The sequence below is a fragment of the Aotus nancymaae genome, unplaced genomic scaffold, assembly GCF_030222135.1.
Source record: "Aotus nancymaae isolate 86718 unplaced genomic scaffold, 86718_ANA_hifiasm-v0.15.2.pri h1tg000088l, whole genome shotgun sequence".
Taxonomy (NCBI): Eukaryota; Metazoa; Chordata; class Mammalia; order Primates; family Aotidae; genus Aotus; species Aotus nancymaae.
In genome coordinates, this window is record NW_026988503.1 from 9,076,505 (window position 1) to 9,093,212 (window position 16,708).

Sequence of the window (16,708 nt, forward strand, 5' to 3'; positions counted from 1 at the left end):
TATGGCATTGGGCCTTGGGTTTTAGTATGCAGGCAGAGTATTTTATTTAAACTTAGGAGAGGCTTAGTTTTATCCAGGTGATATTTTTTTACAGTTGAACATTTGGCTTTTGTTCCTGAGGCTTGGGAAAGATATTTAAACCAGCTCTGTAGTAATTGCAGAGACTTAAGCAAAGGGATCATCTTAAGGAAAGATGCCTATAGTTTCAGGAGAAGAGCTAGACATCTGTAGGCTTGGCAGTCATTTGGACCTAAGAAAGAACCCACAAAGGGCCATTTAGGGCATTTCAATGCTCTGCAAGACAGACCTCATGGGGCTGAACAGCCAGCAGAACTCAGCTGAGGACTGACAAACAAGGGCTGCCAGCTAGGGGCTTAGCAAACAATATCATAAAAACTGAAACTCCTCTCTGAAAAGGTGAAATTACCTGTGACCCTGCAGCCCAACGCCTGTACCTTTAGTTGGTACAGGTTGCTTCCACATGCATGCTTTCACTGCTTATTTCACAAGTACAGCATTTTCCAAGTAGACATAGATGAGGTACAGATAATTTTAGGCAAAAAAGCACCTGACTCCTTTAGAGTTCTTTTAGACATTGATTGCCAGACTATTTGCTGCTTTTATATTGTGTGGCAGCTGAATTCTGGGTGTATTTCAGAGCACCAGGGAGGTCCTAGCTTTACATTGTTAATGCTAAGCCTATATGAGTAGGGCTACATCAAGAGCTACAAATCACATATATACATACATATGTATGTGTGTGTGTGCGTGTGTGTGTGTGTGTGTGTGTATATATATATATATATATATATATCCCAGTCAAGAAGGATATCATAAATATGATATTCTTTGAGTCTTCCAGGTAGTGCAAAGAACTACATGAACTCATATTGCTTCTCATGTGGGTTCTGAATTGATTACTTTTAGAAAAGATATCTCCTTAGAAGGCAGATTTCTTAGGCAAAAACTGTTTTATAAGAGGCAGCTGAAGAAACAGCCACTGAGGTGCAAGATAGAAAGTACTAACAAGGAAATATGAATGCTGGATTCCTAGATAGTACTCAAAGTGAAAACAGAACTGGGTTTCAGAACCTGTGACTCAAAAGAGAAATGGAAATTAGGAGGTTATGCAAAATCTTAATGCAGAAGGGCCAACATCAACATGTTGATGGCTGATTTCTTCTTATTGAATCTAGTTTCACAGGGATATTTTTCAGAAGGTAATCAGGACGAATGACACTTGTATTAGTTAGAGTGATCACAACAAAGTGCCATAGACTGGGTAGTTAAAACCACAGAAATATATTATCTTACATCTACATAGTGTAGATTTCTGAGATGAAGATACAGACAGGATTGATTTCTTCTGAGGCCTCTCTTCTTTGCTTGTAGATGACTATCTTCACTCTACATTTTTTCATGGGCTTCCTTTTATGTCCAATTGTGTCCAGATTTGCTGTGTTTTGTTTGTTTCTTTTTATCTATAATTTAAGTTCTGGGATACATGTGCAGAATGCTCCGGTTTATTACATAAGTATACACGTGCCATGGTGGTTTGCTGCATCCATCAACCCATCACCTACATTAGGTATTTCTCCTAATGCTATCCCACCCCTAGCCCACCACCCTCCCCACTGACAGGCCCTGGTATGTGATTTTCCTCTCCCTGTGTTCATGTGTTCTCATTGATCAACTCCCACTTATGAGTGAGAACGTGCAGTGTTTGGTTTTCTGTTCATGTGTTAGTTTGTTGAGAATGATGATTTCCAACTTCATCCACATCCCTGCAAAGGACATGATCTCATTCATTTTTTACAGCTGCATAGTATTCCATGGTATATATGAACCACATTTTCTTTATCTAGTTTGTCATGGTGAGCATTTGAGTTGGTTCCAAGTCTTTGCTATTGTAAATAGTGCTACAATAAACATATGTGTGCATGCATCTTTATAGTAGAATGATTTATGATCCTTTGGGTATATACACAGTAATGGGATTGCTGGGGCAAATGGTATTTCTGGTTCTAGACCCATAAGGAATCGCCACACTGTCTTCCACAATGGTTGAACTAATTTACACTCCCACCAACAGTGTAAAAGCGTTCTTATTTCTCCACATCCTCTCCAACATTTGTTTCCTGACTTTTTAATAATCACCATTCTCACTGGTGTGAGATAGTATCACATTGTGGTTTTGATTTGCATTTCTCTAATGACAGTGATAATGATTTTTTTTATACGTCTGTTGACCACATAAATGTGTTCTTTTGAGAAGTGTCTGTTCATATCCTTTGCCCATTTTTGATGGGGTTGTTTATTTTCTTGTAAGTTTGTTTATGTTCTTTGTAAACTCTCAATATTAGACCTTTATCAGATGGGTAGCTTGCAAAATTGTCTCCCATTCTGTAGGGAGAAAAAGTTTACTCTGTTTAATCTGATGATGATAGTTTCTTTTACTGTGAAGAAGCTCTTTAGTTTGGTTAGATTCCATTTGTCAATTTTGGCTTCTGTTGAAATTGCTTTTGGTGTTTTAGTTATGAAGCTTTTGCCCATGCCTATGTCCTGAGTGATATTGCCTAGGTTTTCTTCTAGAGCTTTGGGTTTTACGTTTAAGTCTTTAATCCATCTTGAGTTAATTTTTGTATAAGGTGTAAGGAAGGGGTCCAGTTTCAGTTTTCTGCATATAGCTAGCCAGTGTTCCCAACACCATTTGTTAAATAGGCAGTCCTTTCCCTATTGTTTTTTTTGGTCAGGTTTGTGGACAGTCAGTTGGCTGTAGATGTGTGGTGTTATTTCTGAGGCCTCTGCTGCATTCCATTGGTCTATATATCTGTTTTGTTATCAGTACCATGACATTTTGGTTACTGTAGCCTTGTAGTGTAGTTTGAAGTCAGGTAGCATGATGCCTTCAGCTTTGTTCTTTTTGCTTAGAATTATCTTTGCTATATGAGCTCTTTTTTGGTTCCTTATCAAATTTAGTGTAGTTTTTTTTAGTTCTGTGAAGAAAGTCACTGGTAGCTTGATGGGAATAGCAGTGAATCTATACATTACTTAGGGCAGTATGGCCATTTTCACAATATTGATTCTTTCAATCCATGAGCATGGAATATTTTTCCATTTGTTTGTGTCCTCTTTTATTTCCTTGAGCAGTAGCTTATAGTTCTTCTTGAAGAGGTCCTTCATATCCCTTGTAAGTTGTATTCCTAGGTATTTTATTCTCTTTATAGCAATACAATTTAAGTTTTTAGGTAAATATAGCTCTTTATTTTTATTTTCACTTGACATATCTGCTGGATACTCAATAATGTCTCTTTTACACAGTACATCACAAAATTATGGTCAGTTATTTTAAGATCCAAGCTTTGAACCAGAAATGTTGACTATTCTATATTCTCTTGGAAATCAGCAATTTCATAATATTTTAATGTTACTGTTTTGAATTAAAATTATTAAATCATTGTTAGTTAAGAAGGAAAAATGATTGCTGAGTCCCCAAGCCTTCCATAACTTACCCACTACAATAATTATCTTGGTAGTATACACTGGGATTTGCTTCTAGGGAATGCCAAAGTCTATGTACATTTTATCTCATATAATACAAATGAAAATATATCTTTATTAATGGACAAACACCCAATAAACATGATTTTACAGACAACAAATTCTGGATATATTCCAGAGATAGTCTTCTAGAGCTGAATAAATGTTGTATCATTTTGTGGGATGATAAGTTGCCTTGCTCCCCATCTCCCTTAGTCCTGGCCCCATGCCCAAAGACATTTTTTTTTCTTAACAAAACATGTAGGCATTTCCTTTGCCAGAGAATAAACCATATCAAATCTTTATGATTGAAAGAAAATGAGATAAGATAATCAAGCATTCAGTAGAATGCAGGAACTGGCTCATGGAGCCTACACAAAATCAATTTAACAGTTACGACATCATATTGGCAGCTTGAACTTTGTTTCCTACAAATTAGGACTTTTTTCAGATCTTGTTAAATATTTACCAGCTTACTTCAAATCAGAGTACAGTATTTTAAAACTACATAAATTAAATAATAAAATCTACATGTTTTAGTGTTTTATAGTGCATGAATATTATCTAATTTCAGATATTCTTAGCATCAAGTGTCTTTTAAAGAAATATCACAAGACAGTATTGATCTATATAATGTGTTGGTCATGATTTACAGTATAAATAGTAAAAACAAAGAAATAATTGAAACTATGTATGAAGTCATTTTTCTTCTAAAACCTATTTGTATTATTTTATTAATACCTACTTTAATGTATCTACATTACTTAAGAATCAAATAATACTTTACTGTCATTGTTCCAAAATAGGGTTAATATATGATTTTGTGTGTGGGGAATGAAAGCATGAAAGTAAGTGGAAAACAACACAAATTATAGAAGAAATTGAGAATAATAGATTACTAGTTATTTTATGTTCGGGTTACTATATCTTATGTTTAGTGACCCTAACAGGCCAGAGAGCAATTTTTAGAAAATAGCCTGAAGAAATTAAATTCTGATAAACTAAATTCTGATTAAAAAGCCAAAAATGTATTCAATTAGATGAATACAGAAAAGTGTTTCTGATGGTTACTTTTGCTACATGAAAATAATAATAATCATTATTCATATAATTTTGATGTACATATTATCTCTAAAAACAATTACCAACGAAATAAGAGGTTTACTCAACAATATTAAAGTGAGAGATGATATCCCCATTGCTCTGCTTTAACTTTTAATTTTTAAATTCTAACATCCTGGGATATATCTTTGATGCAGTGAAATTACATCTACTTAGATATATTCTGTACCTCCTAAAAATATTTAGCACCATTTTGTTTATAGAAATTATCATCATCGCACAGAGAAAAACGTGAGTACCAGTGATCAAATTTATTTAAACCTTTCTGATTTAGACTGATTAGAATATGAAGCTAGAGGTAAAATTTGTATCACTGCAATACATAACGCCATAACAAATGAGACCTACAGGGTGTCTATAAAGCTTTTCTATAAGCATTAGGGATTCAACTTCTCAAGTTTGATAGTTTGAAAAAAGAATTTTATTTGAACACCATTCCTTATCCTCACTCCAGTTGCTCTCCCACACTGAATCTTGGCTAAATCACAGTGCTTGCTTTGACCAAAGGGATGTGGGCTGTTGACTCAAGCAAAACCTCAAAAAATCAATTGTCTATTTCCACTTTCTCACTACTGCCTTTACCACTGCCCTCAGAACATTCTTCTGTTAGCTTGCTATAGGTGGGAGATACGTTATACAGATTTAATTTCTACCAGTCATCCATTGGAGGCCAGTAGCCATCTGATGACAGACATGTGCATGAGCACAGTATAGACCAGAACGACAAAGAAAAAACAACTCTGAATCAACAACCAACAGTCCTGTGAGCCTAATAGATGCTTATCAATTTTTTTCACTAATGCAGGGTTAGCTACACAATATGATTGTTGCAATAAAGACAATAAACATCTGATAAAACACGTTATTTAACTTCCTTCTCTGTCATTATGTTACATTTGTTTAAAAAGTCTAGAATGTTTTTAAAAATTAGGCAAGGCATTTTCACTTAAACAACAAGATGTGTTTTGTACATTTAGAGCATTAATAAAATAAATCTACTTACAGATATAAATTACTGTACATAAATACATTTCATCAAATTATTTAAAAATATGATTAAGAGCTTTCATAATTCTTTTAAAAATATTAATAAGCTTAATTTTATGTGAAAACAATCATGTAAACATAATGCTATTACTAATGAAATTTCAGTATAATGTATATTAATTACATACGATTGAAGATAAGATGATATCTATTTTTAATTGCTTGCATATGACAGGAATGAAATGAAACTACTTTAAATTATAGCCAAAATTAAAAAAAAAAATAATCGTACTTCTCATTTGTATCAAATCAAGGAAAAATTCTGACTAATACAATCTGAAAGATGATATTCAAGCTCATTTAGCAGGAAACAGACAATCAAAAGGAGTCAGTGTAATTATAGAAAACTGAGTTGTTACAGACTAGCTTCACTTTTTTTCCTGGTAAAGGCAGTAAATCATTAGCATAACAGTGATAATCCATTTCTCTTTGGCTGGCTTCATGTTTTGCTGCTTTCTTCTATAACATCACCTAGGTATGGGATCCACAGTTCTTAAACCAACCCTGACCAAAGCAGGCACTACACTTGTTTGGTGCTTGCAAATTAGGTTAAAACCCATGTATTTCAGATCTTACCATTAATCACAATCTTTGTGTTTCCAAGTCCACTTCACTAATAACATGCCAAGAAATCTGGTTTTCAGCACCAAACCTACATGGAGTCTCCTATGCAGTATAGAACAGAGTTCAGATTTTCACCCAGGTACATATGGGATTTCATTATATGATGTTTCATTTTAATATATTAGACAAAAGAGGAATTAGCCATTTACTAATATTCATGATGGGTTATTATCTGAGATAAAGTTGGGTATATTCTGTATTTTTCCTCATTACTACCACCAAAACACAACATAATTTATATGAGTATGTGTATTATTTTTAGATCTATATACACCCAAATGTATTCGTTTTTCTACAGCTGTCACAGCAAAGGAACAAAAACTACATGGCTTAAATAACAGTTTATTCCCTCACAGTTCTGGAGGGTAGAAGTCCAAGATGGAAGTATCAACAGGGTTGGCTTCTTCGGAGGCTCCCATCCTTGGCTGGTAGATGGCCATCTTCTGTGTCTTCACATGGTCTACACTTTGTGTACTGTCTGTGTTCTAATATTCTCTTACAAGGAAAACAGTTATATTGGCTCAGGGCCTACCCATATAAATTTTTTTTTACTTTAAACACCCCACAACCCCCTTTAAAGGCCCTTTCTCCAAGTGTAGCCACGTTCTGAGGTACTAGTGGTCAGAACCTCAACCTATGAATTATGGGGAGACATGATTCAGCATTTAACACCATAGTAAGATACAGATATTCTTCAGCATGTATGAGGTCAATCATATCACAAATTAAAGTTATGCCATCATAACAAAGAATACCTAGAATCTATAGAAAAAAATACACATTTTTAGCTTAAAAAAAAACAAAGAAAAAGAAAAAAAAACTCTCCATGGCACAATTTAGCAAACTGGATAACACATGAAAATTCAGAGAGACAATTACAGTACAGGTACCTTAAAATAGATTAATAATTATTCCACCTTAAAGCTTTTAAGATTAAGATGAAGAAAACAGATTGTTGTACAAAGAATATGATGGAGATGGAATGGAGAAGAAACACACAAGGAAAATAAACATATTAGAATAATTCCATTCTTGACAAGTCCTGCCTGCAGGAACTTGGCGTACCTCTTAAATACTGTATATAATGCTATCAAGAGTCTTTAAGTTAAACTTAGCTTCTCTAGTCAGGTTAGATTTTTTTCACCAATAACATTTCATTCTGTAGAGAGAGATGAGATGCTGAATTCCTTTTTCCATCTTGTCATGAGAGTTCAAACTTCTGTAGCTTTTCTCCTAGCATTCTCAAAGTGACTAATAGTATTATCAGAGGAGGAAAGCCTCAGTTAGCAGGAGGTTACTCTACCTAATTTCTGGGAAATTGGGACTCACTACTTGTTGCCATTACCCTTTCCCTCTCAGTTGTCTGTAATAGTAGTGTCAGTGGCCTTTGTGAATATACCAAGAAGAGAGCAAAGGAAGTATTCAAGTTCCCAACTTACTCCAAGATACCTGCACATCTCCAGGATATAGGCAGTCCTGTTAGGAGAGTGTTCCCAAAACAACTGTGAGCTATCAGGTTTTTACTGATTTGGAGCAACTGACTTGTAATTTTGTTGGGGCACACTCACATATCCACAGTCACAATGTCGAATGATGGAACTGAGTTACTTCGCTGGTGAGTGTCTTACAGTCCCTTTACATGTATTTTTTTCTATCACTTTATCCTTCCTAATGATGTAAATATTTTTAATTTTCATAAAACCCTGTGAGCTGGGAATGTGATTATATTCTTGTTTTGGTATATGCAAAATCTCAGGTTCTGTCACTTGAAATGAATAAGAACTGGGTTGCTATTCTGCAACATGTAATTATACCCCTATAAGGATTTTGTCCAAATTGTTTTATGCCCCACCTATACTGATAGATCATATTAACCTAAGAACTGTTGATATGCCTTTTAGGACTTGATTTTAGAGAATTTTCACTCTGACCTAATACAGGATTTACATACTAACATCCAACAACATCCCTAAAGATTTTTATTTTTGTGTTTTTCAAATTTCTTATATGGGAGACACTTTCCATAGATTATCTTGAATTATATGCAATTTTCTTCATAAATGCTGTATTATTCTATTTATTCTTTAGACTTTGTCAGAATATTAAATATTTAATATGATCCTTTTGTGCACCATACAAATATCACAACATTAATACAATTTTATGGAGAAACACACATTGTTCTGATTTTTATGATAAATGACACATTTCTTATCGAGAGAAGAAGAATCAAATATAAAAGATAGATAAATTTTGTTAAAAATATTTAGACATTAAATAAAAAGATGAGATAGAAAATACATTTTTGGATGTCATTTCAGGGTTACAACAGAAATTCTAAAAGTAGAAGATGATTGTTAGAATTCCAGCAAGAATGGTTTAATTCTAAGTCAGTCACAGTTATGACTCAGGCAGAAAAATTTTTATTTTTTTAAAATCTACTTTGTGCAAATTGTTAGTGAACATATTAGTTAATGACCTGAAGGCAAATCTCTGACAATGTGATTTTGTGCTAATTGTGTGGAAAAATATTTCCAGCTTTTTAAAAGCTAGAAATTTTTAAAATGATGCAGTCTAGGACACTATAGGGAATTCATCTTCCCTGTTTGAGCTATTCTATTCAACCTTCCTCAAGGTCACTGAATCATATTGAATGAGTCATCCAGCATTCACATCATATCTGAAATCAAGGAAAACTCTCAAGAGGCAAAGCTAGAGATTAAACACTCTCATTCTGTTTACATTCAGTTGGCATTAAAATGAAAAATAAGTTATAAATGAATTGGATTAATACTATGAGTATCTTAATATCTCATTTACATAATGCCTTATATTAGAATGCTGAAGTTTTAGATAAAACAATCATGCTTTCATCTTTATTTTCAAAAAAGCTTCTCATTTTACATTTATCTTCTTTAAAATATTTTTCTTGACAAATAAAAATACTAGACATGTATTAAAATAAATGGATGTTTCATAAGTATGCTTATTAAAGGGAGACTAGTGCCTTAACAGCCTTAAGCTAAAAAATGCTAAATTAAGGTGTGTTAAAGCATGAAGGTGTAAAATAGATATATGTAAATTTCAAATGGTTGCAGGCACATCTGCTATTGACTTTAGTATTATAGGAGCTTATTTTGAAAACACTGAATTTTTCAATTTTTAGCAGAAAATAGATAAAAGAAATTGTTATATTAAATGTATACATGATTTTATTTTTGATTAACAAAATATGAATATTCCAAACAATATAGAAAGATACATGTTTGTAAGTTAGTATTTCTTGAATTTTCAACTTTTCTGTTCTTTTTTGCTGCATTTTTTCACATGAGGCTAATTTCTACTCTCCCTCCACCCACAAAACCCATGGCAGTTTCTCTAGTGTGCCCAATGCATACCTTCAGTGCATCTGAATTAGGCTGGTTTCGGTATAACTGTATCTTTTAAAAATTATGTATATTTGATTTAAGTGTGAGTTGTTTTCATTTTCATAAGCAGAATTGTCCTGTAATTTGTATTGTTTTTACTTTTAAAATTTAACATTAGATTTTTTAGATATACCTATATTTCTGTAGTAAATATAACTTATATTAGATGCATGCCATTTACCACGTTATCATATGTGTGCATATGTCCATATGTCTACATATATATATATACACACACACACACACACACCACATTTACAAATCTATTCCTCCAGAGACAGACTTGTATATTGTCTATACCTCTTTGCTACCAAGGATTACAACCCGTGATGAGTGTCTTTATCAATATCTCCTTGCAGACTTGTGGGAAAGGTTTTGTGAGGATTTACATTTTGCTATGTGAATGACTACTGGACATGGGAAATTTGCATATATATTCTTACCAGATATTAAAAAATATCTTAAATGTCTGCACATTTACATTTCCACTGGCAAAACTGAAGTTTTCAATTTCTCTATATTCTTATATTTAATAGTGTACAGCCTTTAAATTTTTGCAAATCTGCTACTTGCAAAAGGGTATGCTTTTTTTGTATTAATATGCATTTTCCTTTTTTACTATTGAGGCTGTTCTTGCACACATTAGCTATGTACATATTTCCTCAAAGACAGTATAGCAAACTAGTAAAGAACATGGATTCTGGACAGAAAGTTTAGGGGAATATCTTGCCTCATAATTACCTAGAGAAAAATAAACAAATTTGGGTACCTTATTTAACTCTCTGTGCCTCAGTCTATTCCTCTATAAAACAAACATAAAAATGTCTACTTCATAGACTCTATCAGTGTTAACCCATACATGGGTTAATATGTATACAATGTTCAACAGTATTCAGTACACAGTATATATATAAAAATACATATATACACACACATACACATATATGTACATATGTATACACATATATGTGTGTGTATGTGTATACATACATATATATTTGCTCTTCATTTTTAGAATTATAATAGATTTACTTAACTACTTAACTTTATGCTATTATAAAATTATATAGTAGGCTTAATTTGCCAAAAGTTTCTCTTAGCTATCTGTTGGAATTTTATTGAATGCATATACATTTAGGTAAAGTTGACACATTAAAAATTAAGTTTCCCATCCATGAATATATTAACCTGTGCCATTTATTGAGGTCTTCTAAGTTTTGGTATAAAATAAAGCATCGACATTTCAAGTCAGATTTATAATAGAGATTTTCGTAGCACCAAATTTTCTAATAATTTATAGAATCTAGCCAATTTCAAAGCACAGATAAAACATAGATATGCCTAAGAATTTTTCAGCATCCCAATTTCTTTCTTCGTGTGCCAGAATAAACTATGTTTTGCATTATGCATATGAAATTTCAAATGATTCATACAAAACAAACTTGCAAAATGGCAGTTATTTCTATTATAAAATATCTTCCTTTTTTAACCCCCTAGAATTGTATGTATTCTAGGAAGCCAAGTCCCATAATTCATAGAATACAAGTTTATTTACAATAAACAAGTTAAAACACAAGATAAATGCTGCTAACCTATCACATAGTTTATCACTCTCCATTATGTTTTCACTAATAACAACAAGAAATGTAGATAGAATGTTTAACAAGAAAGAGTAGTAAAATTTTCTCCCAATTGCTAATCTTATCCTTTACACTTATTGATAAATTAACATTTTGAACAATAAGGTCAATGCATTCTTTGTTAGGGTAATTCCTGGACAATATTTTATCATTTTTAGCATTATACTTTTAAATATACTAATGCTTTGTTATTGCCAGTATAAATAAAGACTGCTATTTTAATAAGTTTATTTCATATATGACAACTTTGTTGAACTTTTGTATTAGTTCTAATTACTGTATATTGCTTCCATGTTGATTATCACACTATTTCTACATTAGACCAATTTTGTCTTCTCTTCCAATTTTTATACCTCTTTAATTTTCATGTCATATGTTTTTGGCCTGAACTTCAGGAAAATACAAACAGTACTTATAATAGAGAATATTTTTATCTTCTGTCTGACTATAATGAGATGGCATATAGATTTTTTTTCTTTACAAATGAGGTGAAAATAGATTTTGTAAACATCATTTATTTAATTATAAAAACTTAACTTGGCCAGGCACAACATCTCAAGCCTGTAATCCCAGCACTTTGGGAGCCTGAGGCAGGTGGATCATGAGGTCAAGAGATCGAGACCATCCTGGCCAACACAGTGAAACCCTGTATCTACTAAAAATGCAAAATATAGCTGAGTGTAGTGGTGCGGCTCCTGTAGTATCAGATGCTCAGTTGGCTGAGTTAGGAGAATCGCTTGAACCCAGGAGGTGGACACTGCAGTGAGCCAAGATGGTGCCATTGCACTCCAGCATGGGCAACAAAAGCGAAATTCCCTGTCAACAACAACAACAAACTTAACTTTTTGGGCTACTTTCTGAGTTTTAAATATAATAAAATTTTTAATAAAAAATTTTTAAAAGCCTCTCACTGGGTTAACTCAGAAAAATGAGAGAAGATACAAATTACCCTCATCAGAAATGCAAGAGAGAACATTGCTACAGATCCCATAGGCATTAAAAGGCTAATGAAATAATATCATGAGTAATTATATGCCCAAATATTTGATAATCTAAAAGAAATGGATAGATTCCTGGAAAGTCAAAATTTGCCAAACTCACCTAAGAAGAAATAAAATGTGAATAGGCTAATATCTATTAAAGTAATTAAATTTACAATTAGTATGTTTCTCAAACATAAAGCATCAGACCCAGGCTGAGCTCAGTGGCTTATACCTTTAATCTTAGAACTTTGAGAAACCAAGACAGGAGGATTACTTGAGGCTAGGAGTTTGAGACTAATCTGGTCAACAAAGAGAGACCATGTCTCCACAAATGTTTAAAAGTACACTGTCATGGTGGTGCATGCCTGTAGTCCTAGCTACTCAGGAGGCTGAGCACTTGAGCTCAGGAATTCAGGGCTGCAGTGAGCCATGATCATGCCACTGCACTCCAGAGTGGGTAAAACAGCAAGATCCTGTCTCAGAAAAAAAAAAACAACACTGGACAAAGATGGGTTCACTGAAAAATTTACTGAACACTTAAGAAAACAAAAACAAAAAACCAATTCTCTATAATCTAATCTAAAATATAGGAGCAGAGAGAATACGTTTTATTCAATGTATGAAGCCAGCTTTACATTAGTACCAAAACAAGACAAAGATACTACAAGAAAATTGTAGAGCTATATCTCTCATGAACACAGATGCAGAAATATTCAGCAAAATATTAACAAATTTATTCCAATCTTGTATAAAAATAATTATACACCACAACTAAGTAGAATTTATCTCAGGCATACAAGGCTGGTTCAATTAAAAAATTAATTAATACAATCCATTCATCACATCAAATGGCTAATGATCATATTAACTGCAGAAAAGGCATTTGACAAAATTCAAAGTCTGTGCGTGATGATAAAATCTCTCAGCAAACATGGAATAGAGAACATCCTCAACTTGATAATGAATATCTGTAAAAATCTACAGTTAACATTATACTTAATGGTGTTGAACAAGATGCTCTCCTGCTAAAATTAGGAACAATAAAAGGATGTCCCCGCTTACCACTACTTTTCAGCATTGCCCCAGAAGTCCCAGACAATACAATAAAGAAATAAGGGAAATAATATATATAAAAATATATATATAATATATAATATATATACATATATATGTATATATATACACACATATATACATATATATGTATATATATACACATGCATATATATGTATATATATGCATGTATATATATATACACACATACATATGCACACAGATTGGGGAGAAAGAAATAAAACTATCATTTTTGATGGATGACATTGTTATCAACATAAAAAATTCCGATGAAAAAAATTCCTGGATTGAATACAAGATTATAGCAATGTATAATATATAATATATATACATATATGTATATATATACATGTATACATATACATATATATGTGTATATATATGTGTATATATATACATACATACACACACAGATTGGGGAGAAAGAAAACTATCATTTTTCTTGGATGACATTATTATCAACATAAAAAATCCCGACCAAAAAAATTCCTGGATTGAATACAAGATTATAGCAATGTTGCAAGATAAAAAGTTAATACACAAAAGTCAGTTGCTTTCCTATAAACCATTAGTAGGCAAATTGAATTTGAAATTAAAAACACAATACCATTTACACTAGCATCCCCTAAAAATGAGACACTTAGGTATAAATTTTAAAAATAGGTATAAGTTAATATGAGAAAAACTACTATGCTACACCCAGAAATAAACAATAAATAATAAAATAAATAATAAATATACTTAACTGATATTTGAAAAAAGAAAAAGGCAATAAAATAGAGAAGAGATAGTCTTTTCAATCTGACTATGTGTTTTTTCCTTTATTTCTTTATTGCATTGTCAAGGACTTCCAGGGTAATTTTGAAAAGCAGTGGTAAGCAGGACATCCTTCTATTGTTCCTAATTTTAGCAGGACAGTATCTTGTTCAACATCATTAAGTATAATGCTACCTGTAGATTTTTATAGATAGATATTCGTGATCAAGTTGAGGATGTCCCTCTCTATTCAGTAGTGCAGGACAGGGCCAACCCAACAGTCACATCCAAATAAATGAATCTCGACACAAGACTTTTACCTTCTTCACAAAATTAATTCAAAATGAATCATAGGATTAGATGCAAAATAAAAAACCAAAAAACTCTTATAAGACAACATAGGAGATCTAGAGAACCTAGTGTATAACGATTATTTTTTTAGAAACAGCACCTAATGCATGAACCATGAAAAATATGGTAAATTGGACTTCACTAATGTTAAAAAGTTCTGCTTTGCAAAACACAATATCAAGGGAAAGAAAAGACAAATCACAAAATTAGAGATAATATTTGCAAAAGATATAGTTGATAAAGGACTGTTATCCAAAATATACAAAAAAAAATTTCTCTTAAATATCAACATAAAAGAATGAACAACCTGATTTTTTTTTTAAAAAGGCAAAAATCCTGAACAGATACCTCACTGATGAAGGTGTGTTTAGATGGCAAATATGCATATGAAAAGATGCTCAGCATATATCTCACTAAGAAACTGAAAGTTTTGAAATAAGTGATTTACCAATATGCAGCTATTAGAACGGGCAAAACTCAAAGCACTGGCAACACCAGATGCTAGTGGCATGTAAGCCAACAAAAACTTTCATTCCTTACTGGGAGGAATGTCAAATGTTACAATGACTTTGGAAGAAAATCTGGGAGTTTCTTACAAACTGATTTTACTCTTACATATAATCCAGCAATGCCACTCCTTGGTATTTACCCAAATGAGTTGAAAACAGGTACACAGAAAACACTACAGCATGGATATTTATAGCAGCTTTATTCAAAATTGTCAAAACTGAGATGCAACTAAGATGTTGTTCAGTAGTTTAATGGATAAACAGTCATACATCCAGACAATAAAATATTATTATTCAGTACTAAAAAGGAATGAGTTATGAAACCATAAAAAAAAAAAAACAGGGAAAAAAACTTACATGCATACTACTGATTTTTAAATGGCAATTTTGGCTGGTCATGGTGGCTCATGATTGTAATTCCAGCACTTTAGGAGGCCAAAGTGATCAGAAGGCCTGACCACTTGAGGTCAGGAGTTTGAGACCAGCCTGGCCAACATGGTGAAACCCCATCTCTACTAAAAATACAAACTTAGCCAGGCATGGTGGTAGGTGCCTTTAATCCCAGCTACTGGGGAGGCTGAGGCAGGAGAGTCACTTGAACCTGGGAGGCAGAGGCTACAATAAGCCAAGATCACACCATTCCACTCTAGCCTCAGCGACGGAGTGAGACTCCATCTCAAAATAATAAAATAAAAATAAAATACAAATTTGAAAATGCTCATACCATATGATTCCAACTGCATGACAGTATCTAGAAAACAAAACTGTGGAGACAAAAAAATGTTTAGTGGTTGCCAGGGTTTATGGGAGGGAGACAGATAAATAATCGAAGGAGGGAGGATTTTTAGGGCAGTGAAACTATTCTATATGATAGGATAATTGTGGATATGTGTCATTATACATTTGTGTAAACCCATAGAAGGTACAACACCAAGAATAAATCCTAATCTGAACCTAGTTATAGAGATTTGTCAATAGAAGTTAGTCAACTATAACAAATTTACCTCTGGTGCAAGATGTTGAGAGTAGGGTGGCTGTGCATATGTTGGGAAAAGGGTATATAGGAAATCTCTATCTTCCACTAAAGTTTACTCTGAACCTAAAACTTCTTTAAAAAATAAAATCTACAATGTTTTAATGAGATAGGAGTAGTTTTCGTTGTTGTTGTTGTTTTAGATATATTATACAGCATGAAGAATATAGTAAATGATATACAGCATGGTAAATATAGCAAATATGTTAATTAGCTTGATTTACTTATTCCACATCATATTTAAAAATCATAACATCACTTTGTGCCACATAAATATGTATAACTATAATTTAAAATTTTAAAAATTAAGTAAAACTAAAATTAAGCCTATATAAAAATAAGAATGAACTGTTTAATTTTTTTAAAAAATTACACTATAAGGTTAATGTTAACTTTTCCACATTGATCCATTTCATGTTGGCCTCTGAAAAAATACTTTGCCCTCCAGGAAAAAAGGGAAACCATCCTGTATTAGTCCATTCTCATGCTGCTAATAAAGACATATCTGAGACTAGGTAATTTATAAAGGAAAGAGGTTTAACTGACTCATAGTTCAGCTTGGCTGGGAAGGCCTTAGGAAACAGAATTATGGCAGAAAGG